Genomic DNA, 18,184 nt, shown 5'->3' with positions numbered 1-18,184 from the left:
GACGCTGGCTCCGGATCGTCAACAGTGGAGGTCTTTGACCAAGGCCCTATGCATTGGAGGATCGGCGCGGGATCATTAAGTAAGTAATTAAGTAAGGACGGAGGGCGTTGTATTGCTTGAGAACTTATCAACCAATAAATCCAAATTTAATATGATAGGGTTTATGATTACAAAAAAATGGGATCCATACCTCTTTCCAGCATTTGCAGATCGGAAGGAGAAAGAGGAGCGAGTATCTATAAGGTAATCGAGACTATATCTCACTTAATCTCGAAAACTTAACAGAAAAATGGAACAAAATTTGACGTTGACGTTGACACTAAATATGTGTCTATAATTCTATAATATTTTTTGAGACCTGCACCCCCCTCCCCCCTAGAAGGAAGTAAGGGGTGAGAAATCCATACCAGTGAAACATACATTTCGACACATTTAAAGAATCAATGAGAGTTTATGAAAATATAGCACAAATTGCAGATCTTTGAAAACTTATTTAGCGATGAAGTTTCAGAAAATAAAATTTAATCATCTTTGTAGTACAATTCGTAACTCCAGTTGAAGCTCTCATTTCAAATTAGTTGCTCTGAAGTCAAATGATGTTGAAATTTAATTTAAAATGATGTTACCAAAAAAATCAAATTCAAAGAATTTCCTAAAATTTCACTTATTTTTCGAACATGTAGCAAAGCACACCGGGTCAGCTAGTAGGTAACAAATAAAAATTTTAATTGACGAAAAGAATGACCGAAAACTGAAATGCAATGGTTTTTATTCATTAAATTATCCGAAAGAGACAAATATAGCATTTCTACAAATGTATGAAATTAGCAGTCGTTGGCCTCAGCATGAATCTTTGGCTCTGTCGATCTCGTTCACGATGTGGGATGCAAATTCAAACGAAAACCAATTACACAATTGCACTTACTAGAGTTACCATTTTAAATCTCTGCAAGTATATGTGTGTTCCTGATCATTTCTCGTTTGAACATATTTTGAAGAAGATTACATCTCGCAAAAGTTGATATGGTTCATTATGTAGAGACTAACTGACAGCACCTCTCATCGTCTAACACCTAACTTCTTTCAACAGGAACTAAACTTCACACACTAATAGTAAATAATTTTATTTAGGTATACAAAAACAACCCATCATCAAAACATTGCTCAACAACACCTCATTGACGTGTTAAGTTGAGTGTTCGAGTGATGGAAGATATGATAACAAAGAAGCTGCAGCCAGTAGTGAAAGCATCTTCTTCTCGTATGGAGTAAATTAACGTGAAATCATAAGTTCAAGTTCAATTTGGCTGGTACGGCGACTGCTGGAGCTTTTTGGAGGTTTTTGTAAGCTTCAGTCTGCAAGATCGAGGAACTATCTGTTTGCAGATACGCCACTCTAGGTGGATGGTCAATTTTATCCGAGACTATTTGCTTCGAAAATCCAAGCTCCCCTCGGCCAGGAGAGTGCCAGTTGGCCACCTGCTGGTTCACACGTTTATGGACCCCTTGGAATTTGTCGGGGGGTGTGCGCTCTCAAATTCTTCACTGTGGCCTATGTGCGGTACAGAGGAAATTTCACTTTCGTTTAAATTCGTCGATTGTTGAGCTTACTTAACCGGCCACACCGAGGAGGTTAGACTCAGCTTCTCGAGAGCATATGGAGATTTGTGCACGCGGGTTAACATTAAAGTGGCAAAAATACACTCTCCCCCCGGGTTGAGGTGATGATACCCATCACATCTCCTCGTGCCCTCCCGTTAAAATTTCAACAAAGCCGAAGCCATTGATTGACTTTGATTTGAGGCTCCCCTCCCTCCTAAAGAAAAATGGCGCTATGTTTTGTGTAAGTTTCTTTTTATCGACAAATTGGCGTTCAGGAACAATTTTACAACCAAAGGCCCCCTGTTTTTTTCTCGGTCGGTTTCCGTTGTTACTTCAGCATTTGTTGTAAAATTATATCATTTTGCAGATACAAGATTGATAGCCCCCTTGGTGTAGGGAAAATTTGGTGTGAACAAAACCATCATCCACTGCTGGGCTGATCGCGATCGCTTTTTAATTAGAGAATCTTTAATTGGCTTATGATCTATTTGGCGGATTATTTGGAAGATTAATCAATCGCAAATGATGAGAACAGCGTTGTTCAATAAACAATAAATCAGACATTGATGAATCGGTTCATATCGATTGGATTTGGCCTAATTTCTTTATGTGTCGGTAGTACTTTACCGGCCAAAAGCCGGTGCAGTGTAATAACAATCTCATATTTATGTGGAGTGTGTACCTCAGGTCGTTTGACAAATCGATTTCAGGTGATCGATAACGGGTAAAATGGTTATAACTAGAGTGCCTCAAATGACCCGACATTTAAAAAAGTTATGCGCTGTAGGCTAAAATAAATCCTATGCATAGTACAAGATTTCATGCCAAATTTGGGCCAGATTGGGTCACGGGAAGGCGTCGTTAAACGAACCTGAAGTTTTTATAGGACTTTGAGACATTTTGTTCGAGAGAAATATGAAAAACCCGATTTTTTTATTAACAGTGATGAATACCACCCTTGAAAAAAATAGCCCATTTTTGAAGCTTAATTACATTTTTATTATAAGTCTTATCGAATTGCAGTCTTGGGATGAAATACTTGTCATTGTTTAGGCTTTAAAAAAACCGTATTCTAAGGAAATCAACCGAAGGGAACCAAAGTTATTGATGAAAAACTAGTTTTTAATGTTTCTCTAGAACAAAATGTCTCAAAATGTTCTCATACAAACTTCAGGCTCGTTGAGCGACCCCTTCCTGTGATCCGATCTGGTCCAAATTTAGCATGATATCTTGTACTAAGTAGGCCTAGGACCAATTTTAGACTGCAGCGCATAACATTTCACAGATTTTGATTTACCATACAAATCTGGGGCAGTCTAGTGGATATATGTAGATACAATTTTTTAATTACTTTTCACAATAACAGCCGTGGAACATTTTACCACATGATCACTTTTCGGATCGTTCACAAATAAATTCAAACATCTTAGGTTTATCCGTGTATCTTTCACTTAAGATTGTACAGGAAAATGCTGACAAGTATCAACATTAAGCTTTGATTAACGTTTATTTCAGATTTTTTTTATATATCCAGGCTTCCCAATGAATCCAATAAACAATTCGAGGTAAGTGAAATCTGCCTAGGATGCCCAGAAGACTGAGTCGATTTGGGGTCATTTTCGAATTTCTTAAACCCTGAGGTCTAAAAAGCTTCCTTTCGGTTCAAAACTCATCCATGATTTTTTGCAGAGTTTTTGAGTAACGTTTACATGAGTTAATTTGAACTTTTATGTTTGTATGGGAATATTGAATATTTTGTACTGAAAAATCAACATCATTTTTGTTTCTTCTGTGAAACCGAGTCTGCTAATGGTTTTTGTGCCAATTTATACATTCTTTACGGAAAATTTTCTGCTGAACAGCTTTGTCCAAGACCGTAACTTCGTATCTTATTACACAAAAAAGTTATTAGGCGTTTAATGAGGGCATGTCTTTTGGCATTGACAAACAATAAATTCAATTGACATGACTGCTGGTACCTCGCTAAGCATTGCATGAAAAGTAGTCATGCAATTCCTCGCTAAACACCCAGCAGTGATGTCAATTGAATTTATTTTTTGTCAATGCAAAAAGACATACCCTCATTAAACACATAATAGCCTACGTTAGACACATAATAGCCTACGAAGTTACGTTCTTGGACAAAGCTGTTCAGCGGAAAATTTCTCTTAGAGAATTTTTGAATTGGCACAAAAACCATTAGCAGACTCGGTTCCACAGATGAATCAAAAATATATGTTGATTTCGTTACTATAAAACTCTGCAAAAATCATGAATGACTATTGAACCAAAACGAAGCTTTTTAGACCCCAAGGTTTGAGAAATCCGAAAAGCACCCCAAATCGACTCAGTCTCAGTCTTAGCCCAGATTTTGTTTCAAAAACTTCCCGGATTTTGCCCGGGTTTTTTTTTTCATATTATTTGCTAAATCATATTAAAAACTTAAATTTCTCTTTGAGAATTTCAAAAATTTTCAATCAAAAATAATTTTTCAAATTTGTTAAATGAACAAAATTTTTTTTTTAATCTTTAGATAAAATTTGTACACTGCTGCGGAAAAATTTGAATTTTATGAAATCTCAGACTATTCAATAAAATGGGAATTTATTATCATCTATTTATTCTAAAATAATTCAAAAAATATTGTGCAGTCTATGAATTTTCATTTTTACGATTCAAAATACCAAAATACCACTGAAACCTTCGTTTTCAACAGGTTATGGGCTCAGATACAACTGGATTTTGGAAACACGAGTTAGTAAGAGGGGTACTCTCAAGTTAACCAGATTTGCGGTTAGCAAGTGCTGCAGACTGGCCAGCGAGATGTCCCAGGCAAGCCAGGAGGTTCCGTTAGAGGTCGAGTTTGGGGAGGTTCGTGGGCCGAGAGCCACGCTACGGTCAGCATGCATGAGCTTACGTCCGATGGCTGGTAGGAGTCTTAGAATCCGCAATTGGACTGCGCAGAGCTCGACAGGTCCAGCTGGAGCAACACCCCCGATTAATCTCGTGTTTCGCTTATGCGCTGTGATCAGCATGCATGAAATTACGTCCGACGGCCGAGAGGAGTCTGAGAATCCGCAACCCGGTTGCGCAGAAGTCGGCAGGTCTATCTGGAGCTACACCTCGTATTAATTGGGAGGAGCTGATAGCCGAGAATATACTCTGGTGCTTTGTTTATGCGATGAAGTCAGCATGTATGAGCTGATCCAAGCATAGCGCAGAGATACTCTAGCTCAGCAAGAAGGTTTCGCTGAAGTTCAACGCCGAGAAAACCGGATCCTAGAGTGTTACTCGATGCCGTCAGGAACGATGCTGCGATTAGTAGCATAAGCTCATTTCCGATAGCTCACTATTGGGCAGTTCACATGTTGACGATCGCTGGTTAAGCTAGCAATCGCTAGTGTAGAGTGTAGCTTCATATGTAAGCACCCTACTGAAATAGTGAATACATAATAAACTCTATTCCACCACCAAAACCTGCGTTGAATTACTCATTCCAACAGAAACTAATCGTAGCAACTCATGAGGTCCATGACAGTTCGCTTACTCGAAGTTGTGTTCGTGTTCAAAGTAAACACTCCAACAAGTCGAAAGGGACATCGTGCGGCACATTGTGGATGCCGGATATGCCCGCTCTGGGATCTACAACATCTTGGTATTATTTTTGCTACAATTAGAGCATCGAAGATTAGCCCGGTATAACTAGTTATCGATTATTTCAGTTGTGCGGCAGTCTCGAGAGAATCCTGAAAACAGGTTAGTCGGAATTCCACATTGGTAGATCCAGGATACAAGGAAATTTTTGGGTTCCTCGTTCCGTTAGAAGCTGGAACAGAGCCTGAGTTGGAGAGGTGCAAAAGGTAAGGTAAAGGTATTTGGTAGTTTTAAAATATGGCAGAGGTATTTGGCAGCCCTTTATTGGGAAAAAGATATTTAGCTGTTCTTTATTTTGCAAGAGGTATTCGGAAAACCCAAAATTAAATTATATTAAATCTTGTGTGACCCGGGCTTAGCCCGTGCAGTTGAATAAAAAAGTGAATATCCAGGTTGCAGCCCATGGCGGTCGCTCAATAATGTATACCTGAGATTAAGCCCATGGCCTGCAGATGACCGGGATTAAGACTATGGACATCAGCAAATAATAGAAGCCGGATCCTAAACGTGGCGTTGAAAAATTTAAAGGTATGTTAAAGTAAAAAAAAATACATTTTATTTGAAAAAAAGGGAGAATGTGGCGTCCTTCATATGTATCTGGTACTCACTATTATAAGAGAGTGTTTCAAAGACAGCTTTCAACCTGATAGTACCTGGATCCGTGGTCAGAACAGCCGGATTAGACCAAAATTCCGACCCAAGCAACCGCATCCGTGTTCCATTATACCAGTTTCAACTTAAAATGTTTAAGAGCTGGTATGAGAATTGCTCCAAAATCGAAGAGATTTGGATCCAATTTGATGCAGTTCTAAACCGTTTGATAGTTAACGGATCACGAGTGGGGTTGCCAGTTTTTTCACTGGATTGGATCTAATATCGTTGGTTCAATTCTTGTTAAAATTAGTCCTAGGAATAGACCACGGATACAGGTGCTCTAAGCCATAGCAATCGCTAGCACTATTGATCCACTAAGTATCCATAGAGCCCTGCTTAAAAAGAGTTATTCAACGCAGGTTTCAGTGGTGGAATAGAGAAAATATTGGTCTTCGTGAAATTGAATATAATATAATCATCATGAAATCCTCTTCCTCTATGAAAAAAATAACCACTTTTTACTTCACCGCTGTAATTAGTAGTCAATTTCAGCGGTGAAGTAAGTTATACTCTCACTTCTCAAGAGAAGTTTTGAAAATAACTTCTTTAGTCAGAAGAAGTCGAAAAATAACTTAAAACAGAAAGGTGTGAAAATGTTTATTTTTTAACCAAAAATCGTTTTTAAAGATTGAGCGTGCATTCAAAATTTCTTTAGAAAATATTAACAAAATGGTCCGTAACTTTTATTGGTTAGTCCAAAAATACTTGTTGTCTTCAGAAAAATTGTTTCCTAAATTAAAATATCATCACTGAAGTTAAGTTTTAAGATTTTTACAGTGTTGCAAAGATTAATTATGAATTTTTAAGTAGAAAATTTCATAATTTTTTTAAATTTCAGGCGTTTGAGGGTCGCCTTAGAGTTGTCCAATCAAAGTTAAATTTTTCACAATTTGTTATCCCGATATAAGGATCAATAATAAGGGGTGGGAGCAGTGATATTTTGGGTTTAAAAAAATCCATACAGCTGAGGGCCACCCTAACAAGTACACATGCTCCTTTAAAATAAGTTATTTAAAAGGATTACAGTGCAGTACTTTTTCGAGGTTTCTTTCTTAATAATTATTTTTGACATAAATTAACCCCTGTCAAATGTCAGATGCTAACATGTTCAGAGGAAAATTATTGTTGCACCGTTCAGTTGGAGAAAAAAAAACTTTCCAATAACTAACACTTTAATGAACCTGTTTTTCTATGTGAATGATTTCCGTTCCATTTTTGAGATGGTGCGTACCTACACCTATCATTGATTGCCACCTGATGGTCGTCGTCGTAATACTCATTTCCACCCCACTGATTGTGATAGATTAAAAAACATAATGTTCCGTTTGGCGTGAGCCTCGTGAGATAACACACTAAGACACATATAAACTCACAGATAGGCCCATCAAAACGGCAGCCCACCAGTCAGTAGTGGAAATTGTTCAAAGTTGATGATAATTTTTCTCGCGTTGATTCGATTTTCTCGAATTAGTCAGCCTGCAGCAGAGATGGTTTTTTTGATGCAGCCAACCGGTACCCGAACACATGACGTTATGTCACAAATGGCCGCGCATATCGATACAATTTCTGTCCGTTTTTCCTATCGTTTTTCCATCCTCCTCGTCGTCCATCTTTGGGCTGCGTGGGCTAGGAAGCGCAATCGGAGAGCCTCAACGGACACACCTGTTGCAGCTGCTGCTACGTCATGTTTTTCCTATTTTCTGCCACTTTTTGTTGTGATAAACTGTTCCGAGGACCACACCACACCGGCTTAATCCAAATGGGTGTATTACTTTAATTGGCGCATTAATTGCTTATCGGGGACTGCCACATGCGCGCCATCACATGAAGTTGCACGGGAGATTACCCTGTTATTTGTTTTGAAAAGTCGTAATTGAAAAATATAGTCCACTTGACTGACAAATGTGGCCGGTTTCGGGTGCATAAATCGCCGAGCCAAGCCTAGCACGGGTCCGGCATGAGAATGGATTAATGCGGGTACAAATTTGAATGGCTTTCCTTCAATGATTTCTTGTTTCTAAAATAGCAAAACACCAGGTATCAAACGCTAAATTTATGCTCCAAACATATTACACCGGAAAAGAGTGACCAGCCAAGTGCAACGGGGGAAAAATAAAACACCTAGCAACCGATGGATTTATTTTGGAAGACCCTTTTTTCCCCAACGTAATCGAAGCCCTTAAGGCAATCGCGTTTTCCGTGGATTATTTTGATGGAAAGTTTTTTTTTTGGAAATAGAAACAGCAAATCTCTAGCCTTATAGGTAACAAGCTAGCTCTATAGGTGAGTGGGTGGATAGGGTCTTTATACTTGAAGATCTCTTAGTCACGATTAAGCGTCGTAAATCTTCAGGGGGTTGCGGTTTTCGATTTTCGGACGTATGCGTCCATTTTGGCCCTGGCAGGATGCGTGCGAAACTTACCACCGGTGATTTGAATTTAATCGGCCCTAGACACGTGCTGCATATCGTTAAGGTACACTTTCAGGTACAAACACTCTTGAAAATGATAATTTTTCACGAAAATAAAATGTTATAAAAGTTGTTAAAAAAATAAAAGTTTTTCTCATATTATGAATTTTACGATTTTTTTCTATTTATAAATGTGTATACTAAAAATTAAATATTAAGAAAAAACGTCATTTTTTTTTCTTGGTGTATATTTTTATTGTTTTTTTCACTCTAAGATCTGATTAAAATTCCATACCACCCACGACGATAAATCTCTTAAATTTCATTTTGGTTTAACATGTAAACAATACGACTCTAGTCAAGCTAATAGAATACAGCCTATTTAAACACAGCCAATAGCTATTGACTACATTATGCTTTGAATCGGTTCGATGGAAGTAAGTGATATTGAAAACAAATTCTTTGAAAATTTCAAAGTTTTATACAAATTTTTTCATCTTTACTTCACAGTATTCAAAACAGGATTTCTTTGAATTGAATATCAAGCTTCGATATATTTTTCTTATGTGAAACATGACAAGAAGTTGAAACCTTGGATAATGTATGGGTCATTCCATAACAAGTGACCGTGCAAATACATCGACCATCTCCGCTTTGGCCTTAAAGTTGTTATTAAACAAAAACTGCACTTGAATTGATATCACGAATAATGGGCAATGTACATACAGATACAGATGCAGATACAAATTCTCTCTATTTTTCTAGATATTTCACCAATTATTTACTAAACTTCATACAACGATTAAACACTTTAAACAAAAAAACATACCTCTAGTAAAGACTGTAACATGCAGTTTCGAATTTAATCAACGATAAAATTTTCGGCTTGCTCCATTTGGAGCTATCGGTTAAAATTAACAGATCTACGAACAAGAAATCTTCAGAAACTTGTGTAAAATTTCAAATGCTCTCTTTTGAAGAAACCGTTAAAAACTGACGAAAAACATTGTCTTGATTTGTAACTTTTCAACGATGCAATGGGCGATGGGCGCGCTCGCAATCTCGGAATACGATTTCTCGTGTGTTAAAAAGAGAAAGCAATAGCCTTCACTCTAATTTCACTCCGATTAGCTGTCATTCTTATGGAAATCAGTGTAAGAGTAAAGAGCAGGCTTTATTCTTTTTAGCTGGCCCAATCCCAATAGATAGCACTGTTTCTAGATAGTTCTTTTCAAAAATAACAATTTTTCAAAAGGGCGCAATTGTATAAAAATTAGAATTAGAAATACTTGCTGCTGAGAAAAAGTGCGCACCATCATAATTTTGTTCACTACAGAAACTGCCAAATAACAAACAGCCTTGAATAAGTTTTTACACTTTTTGAACGATCATCGAAGTTAGGAGAGCCAACATAGCTATGTCCAATCTAATATAAACATTACTGACGAACAATTTCACCTAATGGAACCAATTCTAAGCATCGTGCACTTTCATGTGTGACTTCTGTTTTTCCTAATTGTACATCATTGAGTACTTCGAGTAAGATCGAAAGAAATATCGAACAAGTTTCAAACTAATATTTATCATTTGCTGAATCATTGCAATGCATTGATGTGTTTCGAAACTTCATCACTAACTCATAAAAACTCATCAAGTACACTTCTCAGTAAAAAAATCTATAACATTACCTCATACGACCCGCTCATCACTGACTAGATGTTTGTATTTTTATTTGTTCACACTGAATATTCTTTTTGACAGACAAAATTGAGTTGTTGGTGGTAAACGATTGATAAACATATGCTTTGTTTTACGTTTATTTTTGTCGATATGATATGGAATATTAGACTGAGTCGATTTGGGGTCATTTTGGAATTTCTCAAACCCTGGGGTCTAAAAAGCTTCGTCTTGGTCCAAAACTCATCCATGATTTTTTGCAAAATTTTTAAGTAACGTTTACATGAGTAAATTTGAACTTTTAGGTTTGTATGGGAAAATTGAATATTTTGTACTGAAAAATCAACATCACTTTTGTTTCGTCTGTGGAACCGAGCCAGCTGATGGGTTTTGTGCCAATTTATAAAACTACTAAACGAAATTTTCCGCTGAACAACTTTGTCGAAGACTGTAACTTTGTATCTTATAAGACAAAAAAGTTATTAGCTGTTTAATAGGGGTATGTCTTTTCGCATTGATTAACAATAAATTCAATGGACATCACTGATTGAGCCTCGCGAACTGTTGCATGGAAAGAAGTCACGCAATACCTAGCTAGGCACTCTGCAGGGATGTCAATTGAATTTATTGTTTATTAGTGCGAAAAAACATACCCCTGGTAAACAGCTAATAACTTTTTTTCCTAATGAGATACGAAGTTATGGTCTTGGACAAAGTTGTTCAGCGGAAAATTTCCTTCAGGAATTTTATAAATTGGCACAAAAACCGTCAGCTGGCTCGGTTCCACAAACAAAACAAAAATGATGTTGATTTTTCAGTACAAAATTTTCAATTTTCCCATACAAACCTCAAAGTTCAAATTTACTCATGTAAACGTTACTTAAAAATTTTGCAAAAAATCATGGATGAGTTTTGGACCAAGACGAAGCTTTTTAGACCCCAGGGTTTGAGAAATTCCAAAATGACCCCAAATCGACTCAGTCTAATGGAATATGGTTTGAATTCAGGACGCACAATGACTTTCTCGTTTTCAAGTGCAATCTTGTTTTTGTGACTTTTTGCACTACACCGGGTTATTGTGCAAAACAAAGGACGCAAAATAAAATAAACAGTTTGTCGACTTGGTGTTTGCGTCCTTACGCATTTTTTTAAGAAAATGTTCCGGCAATTATTGAAATGTTAAACAATTTTGACGGAATTCGTTAGTAAAAGGAGTTTAAGCTACCCTGTAAAGTGAACTTCTTAAATTGGAGCGTGGTAAGTTCATAAGCGAAAGTAAGCTTAGTGAATAAAATTTAATTTTGAATTTAATTTTTTCTTTCATCACAGAGGCAGCCAAAGTGTACATTGCTCGGATATTTCAGCGTTGCCGGGAATCGGGAAATCTGACTTTACCGAGAATGCCGGGAATTCTCGTGATCCCGGTAAAAATTGAGAATTAAGATTTCTACACTCAAATCCATACGAAACCTTATCTATATGGTATTTTTATATTTTAAAATAGTAATATTGCAAAAGATTTCATACTTTTTTTATGCCTTAAAAATCCAATCAGGAATTATAAAACCCAAGACCCAAAAACTAGGTACTGAAACTGAAAAACTTGACTGATTTTAGCTTTAAAAAATTGAAATAATTATGAAAGATTTATCACTATCAATTGATGTTGGTTAGCTAGACTTCAGGTTATTCATCAAATCTTCAGATAACTATTCTTTGTTTCAAAAAAATGTTTTTTCTATTGCCGATTCGTTTTCCAGCTGCCTCACCAAAGTCACGTCGCTTGCCTCACCTGAAGACGACATATTAATCATCGGTGATTTCAATTTACCGGGTATCAAATGGTGTCCCTCTCAAGGCAGATTTTTATATCCTGACCCAGCTCGTTCCTCATTTTCGGCATTCTCCGAAATTATTTTTGACTCCTTGAGCACAGCTACTCTCCGTCAGATCAATAGCGTCGAGAATAAAAACGGACGTATGCTTGATCTATGTTTCGTGAATGAAGGAATTAGAATGCCGACAATTGAATTAGCTCCTGTGCCTTTGGTCAAATTGGTTCGTCATCATCCAGCTTTGCTCATCTCAATTGAAATTTCCGGCTTGGATGTTTCTTCTAGAAAACCAGCTGCATTTTTTCTCGATTATAAAAACGCAGACTTTCAAGCTATCTCTGATGTGTTAGACTCTGTGGACTGGGAATCCGAGCTTACACTTTCTGATACCAATGCCGCGGCTGAAACTTTTTCACATGTCATCAGTTACATTATTGATCGTCATGTTCCGAAACGTTTGGTGAATGAAAATTCAAGAGCTTCCTGGATCACCAAAGAATTACGCCAGATGAAAACTTTAAAATGCAAAGCCTTCCGCTATTATAATAGGCACAAATCACAAGACGCTAAAGACCATTACCGTAAACTTAATTCTGCGTATAGAAAAGCTAGCAGCCGATGCTATAGGAACTATCTGACGCGACTGCAACGAAACTTCAAGAATAGTTCTAAATCGTTTTGGAAACATGTCAAAGATCAGCGGAGAGAATTTGGACTTCCAACCAACATGTTCTTGGAGGGCGAAACTGCAAGTTCGGATCTCGGTATATGTAATCTGCTCGCTAAAAAAATCTCTAGTGTTTTTACCACTGGTTTAATCTCTGCCGATCAAATAGCTAACGCTGTTCGAAACGTTCCTTCCCTAAACGCATCTCAAAACATGATTGCAATTGAAGAGGAAACTATTTTAAAGGCGACTGCAAAAATGAAAAACTCTCTTTCCTCGGGACCGGACGGAATACCCGCCACATTTCTGAAACGCTTAATGCCCCATTTATTGTCTCCAATTAAACGAATATTTCAAGCTTCGCTGGACAGAGCCGTTTACCCTTCGCTGTGGAAGGATGCTTATATGTTTCCTGTTCACAAAAAAGGTGACAAAAGGGATATAAATAATTACAGAGGAATATCTGCCTTATGCGCAATTGCAAAATTATTCGAACTGGTAATTCTGGACCCCATTTTCTCATTCTGCAAGGAGTATTTTTCCAATGACCAACATGGGTTTATGCCCAAGCGTTCAACTAGTACGAACTTAATGAAATTTACATCCTATGTGCAAGAAAGTTTTACAGCGGGTATCCAAACCAACGCAATCTACACAGATTTGTCTGCCGCGTTTGACAAGGTTAATCATGAACTTGCTATTGCCAAACTCGAACGTCTTGGAATCTGCGGTTGTCTATTGAATTGGTTCCGTAGCTACCTGATCGGAAGAAAACTGACCGTTCGAACTGAGGATTTGTATTCCAGACAATTCTCTGCTACTTCCGGGGTTCCACAAGGGAGCCATCTAGGACCGATTGTGTTCCTTATTTATTTTAATGACGCTCTTCTACTGCTCGACGGACCCGAACTCGCCTATGCTGATGATTTGAAATTGTTCAACGTAATCAAAGGCCCCAAAGACACTGCTTCACTACAAAGACAATTCTACCTTTTCGCTACCTGGTGCAACAACAATTGCCTGGCGTTGAACCGCAATAAATGTTCCGTCATAACATATTCGCGCAAAAGGCATCCCATTTCCGCCGATTATTACCTTTCGGACCACTTAATTGCCCGTGTGAACCACATCAAAGATTTGGGTGTGATTCTTGATCAAAACCTTGACTTCAAGACACATACAAACTATATAGTGGATAAAGCGATGTTTCCGCGTGACGAAGGACTTCAGAGACGTATACTGCTTGAAAAGCCTCTACTGCAGCCTCGTTCGTTCCATCCTGGAATATGCATCGGCAGTTTGGAGCCCTTTCTATCAGAATGGCGCTGATCGGATCGAAGCTCTACAACGACGGTTTATGCGATACGCTCTACGCCATTTGAACTGGTCTGACCCGTTCCACCTTCCAAGCTACGAGAACCGCTGCAACCTTATTAGCCTAGACACGCTACAAGCCCGTCGAACTGTCACACGGGCCTTGTTTGTCTCCGATATCCTGACATCGAAAATTGACTGCCCTTCGCTTTTGGAATCAATCAACATTAGTGTCAGACCTCAAGGACTACGGAACCGGAATTTACAGCTCTACACTCCCCTTCGTCAAAACAACTACGGGGCAAATAGTACATTGATCGGCGTGATCAAGACGTTCAACCGTTACTCTGAACATTTTGATTTCGGTACATCGAGGGATTTCTTTAGAAGAAAAATTTTAATAGCGTTTAGGTCAAGGTAGTTTGTGTAAACTTTTTTTTTATAATTTTAATTATTTTGTTTTGTATCCATTTAATCAATTTAATCATTGGGATCAACATGTGATCCGTTGATTTGTTACCAAATAAACAAATAAACAAATCTGTTAAATGAGGGTGTGTCTTTTTGCATTGTAGGTAGTTCATTCTAATCCTTATTACTATTCTCCGTATGGCACTCAATCTTGAGCTCAAGTTTATTGTTATAAATATAATTTTAAAGTCCATTTCAGAAGTTCATGAAGCCTTTATGGCTAGAAATGAGTGAATAATCAATAAAAACGTTTTTTTTTTCAATTATAAAACGCGCTTTAAACATAAATAATTATATTTAATATTTTATGCGGTGATAAAAAAAACCTCACACATCAAGATTGAAAGAAGTTTACATTTTTTCAACAATTCAATGACGATGCTGGCCACGTCCATTCATTTTAATGGTATTTTAAATTTAACTCTTAGTATTGACTCCAAGTGTCTGAACACGAAACAATGATCTAATTCACATATTACAGCTGTTCTCTATGGTTAAATAAGCGTTTTCCTTAAGGTGGCCATTATGCCCCCATCTCCCCTATATCGAAAAACGCCATCTATAAATAAAATTGGAGTCCGAAATGATGCAGTCAGTGGTATTTTATACGATCAACTGATTTTTAAACGGAACTCTCAACTGTACATGAACAAATTTTCTTGTATGTATCAACATGAAATGGCGCCGAGGAAGTATCGAAGGACAGGGATCGGAGCGTTGTGACTGAGGAAAAAGAGACACATAAAGTTGTATATGGTTCAATCTTTTCGCAGTAAACATTATATTCTATTGTATTTATGTTCACGGCGATTCATAGTAAAATGGTAATAAGGGAAAAATATAATTGCTTTGGGATACAGTGACAATAAATTGTATTAAATGGTGAAGAAAGTTGTACAAACCTTAGGCTACCTGCAAAAGGAAATTGTAATCAAATTGTAAGACAGGCAATAGAAAGTTGTAAGTTGTACAATCCTAAGATTTTGTGCAAAGCAAAGTTGCTATCAAACTGTTGAAAACGCAATACAAAGTTTTATATTTTCAAAGTGAGCAAAATTTGGTCCGTATATTGCCTCCACTTTCGTACGTACAGGCTCATATAGAATATTCTATACAACTTTATCAGATTGTACAAAAGTGTGTATATCTCAGAAACAACTGAAACATTCAGAAAAAAAAGTTCACCGGGATCTTGACACATTGCGGACCAGAATATGAGAAAGAAATCTCGATTTTTTGTTCGCCTGATTTTGTACAATCACCTTATCTACATTCTTCGCCGCAAAACTCTCGCTTCTAACAGTTTTCTGAAATCTGCCTTGGCGTGGGTTTCGTCGTCCATTACCACGCAATCAAACGTTGCCAACAATGTCTTCTTAATACCTTAATACCTTCTAATATAATAATCTTATTCTGGTTCTTTTTTTTAGCTTCATGCACGGTTGTGGACGATATTCTCAACTTATTGGCGACATCTCGAACGGGAGTCTGGGGCAGGCTTCCGAAAAGTACAGCTTCGCTATGACAGCTTTTTTCTTGCCAAACAAACTGTCTCGGTTTTCCTTACCACTCGGTTCGCTGCTGTACCGTCGGTAACGAATCGTAATGCTTCGGCAGCATCGCACACGTGCGAGAACCCAGGCTGTGTCTGAACAATCTGCTCAAAGCATGCGTTGCCGAAAGTGTTGTGCTTTAAGCTGTAGCGAACCCAACCGACAGTTTGGTTTTCATCCCTTCATGCCTCCTGTTTCGAAAATAATTTCATCCTAACTGTCGGCTGCAGGGCGTGACAGTTTGGGCAGGACTGTCACGGGTGACTGTCGAGCCCATACCGTACCCATGCCTGATCGTATGCGCTGCTGCTCGGTTTCGAATAGATCGCACGAGCCATCTATTCGCACTGAGCAGCAGCATACGATCGGCGCGTAACTCGATATGTGGTGCCGGTGCAGATTAGGCGAAAAGGGGAGGGGAGGGGAGGGTGATGGGGGTGATCACCACCCGCAGTAGCTTCAAGCAAAAGGAAAATACGTTCGTTCGAAATCAACTCAGCCCGAGCGAATCTCGGCTACAGTCGGACGGAGTAAGTAGTACTGTCATGCGAAATTCAACGCATTGAAAACTGTCACGAAGATTTTCCCAAAACTGTCACGAAGCTTAAAAAAATTTCATACCCACGAACAAACTCTCGCATGAGGTAAAACAAGCCATCGCTGTACATTGCACGACCGCTCCTTTTAAAACTGTCGGGGAAGAAATATTCGGGAAGCTTTCATGTGCGACATTCGCAAGAATACTGTCGTTCGCCAGTACTTTTCGGAAGCCTGGTCTGAGGTGGCGCTTGAATGCGCTAAACACTCTTTTGTTCGTCACTACGGATCCCGGCTTTCGATTTTCCACAGTTCCAAGCTTCCTAGTTTTTGACAAACGTTTCCCGAACACTTTGATTACTTTGGTGACGGCCCAGCAAACATAACATCGCATTAGAAATGTCAGCTCAACTCGTTAACAATGTTTATGCGAAACGTAATTCCTACCAAACCAAGTAAATGATCGTAAAAATGGTTAGTTAAAGCCTACCGACTCGGATATGACAAAATTGCGCCATGTTTGACAATATGTCTCCCGCGTGCGGGATTCAAGTGAGAAAACAACCTTGTTGTTCTCTCTGCGATTAGCAGTGCAACCAGATTTTTAAAAATCAGAGGGTCCATTTGGTTAAACTGTCCAATGAGAGAAGCAGCAAATATTGTCGCTGGCAACGGTTTGCATGCATTGAGAGCAAAACTTGCGCTCTCTCGCATACTGTCAGGATGTACGGTAAAAGGTGTTGTATATCGTCCAATTTTTACAACACTTATCGCATAAGCCAGAAGTTAAAAATATGTATGTATATTGCCTCCACTTTAGTACGTAAATGCTGTTTTTTCGAGTTATATAAGATGATTTTATAATGTATATGAAACGTACATTTTTTTTCGCTTGGACGCCATTTTGATAACTAATGATCTAATGTCAAAATCCGCATATGAACACCTACACACCTCCAAAATGATTGTTCAGGATTTTTTTTAGAAATGATAAGAAAAAAACTACGGCAAATTTAAGGTAAACCATTTTTAGAACCTAATATCCTTTAAATAAAGAGAAACATTTTTCATCTTTTCAACCATTGTGTACATTGGCAATTTCTTATTAAAAAATTTGCACTAAATTTTGAGAATGTCATTTAAATAAATACTCCCGGACGAGCTTATCTAGAAATTTTAAGAATTTTGAAAAACTGTTATGTAAAAATATAGATAGGTTGAGGTTTTAGCAATAAGAACTAATCAACCTCAAAACTTATAAACATGATAATGTTAATTAGTGGTAAGGTGGTTAAACTACTAAAATTTTGTGTTAAACGTTTGATAAGAACACTTCAACCGAATTAGAAAATCGGAAATAACTGGATCAGTTGATGATAAGATCAATCTGAGAAATCCTACTGTTTTCCGATCCATATCTGCACAGCAGATCACCGAGATTGTGACCACAAGCCAGAAACCGCACGATGGACCTGCTGCTTACAAGCGTTCAACCGATACGCACAGTTACAGATCGCTGGTTGCCTTAGAGCCCTATGTTTCTGTGATGCCGCTTGCTGATGCAGATCTCGAGGAAATTCACCGGTCCGGACCTCTAGGCGCGTTGCATTGCATTGTCTTCGCGACGATCGCGATCTATGCCTGCCTTAGTTTTCTTCCGAATCATGATTGTTACCATTGAATTGTAGGTAGAAAAGAAAATCCCATTTTGCACACCAAGATAGGCCTAATTGGCTCCGGGGGCAAAAGGGGCACGTTGAGGTGTTTGCTTCCGTTACAGATCAGCCCCTCGGGGGAGAATCTGAAGCCT

This window comes from Uranotaenia lowii, chromosome 1, assembly GCF_029784155.1.
Source record: "Uranotaenia lowii strain MFRU-FL chromosome 1, ASM2978415v1, whole genome shotgun sequence".
Taxonomy (NCBI): domain Eukaryota; kingdom Metazoa; phylum Arthropoda; class Insecta; order Diptera; family Culicidae; genus Uranotaenia; species Uranotaenia lowii.
This window is presented reverse-complemented; position numbering follows the sequence as displayed.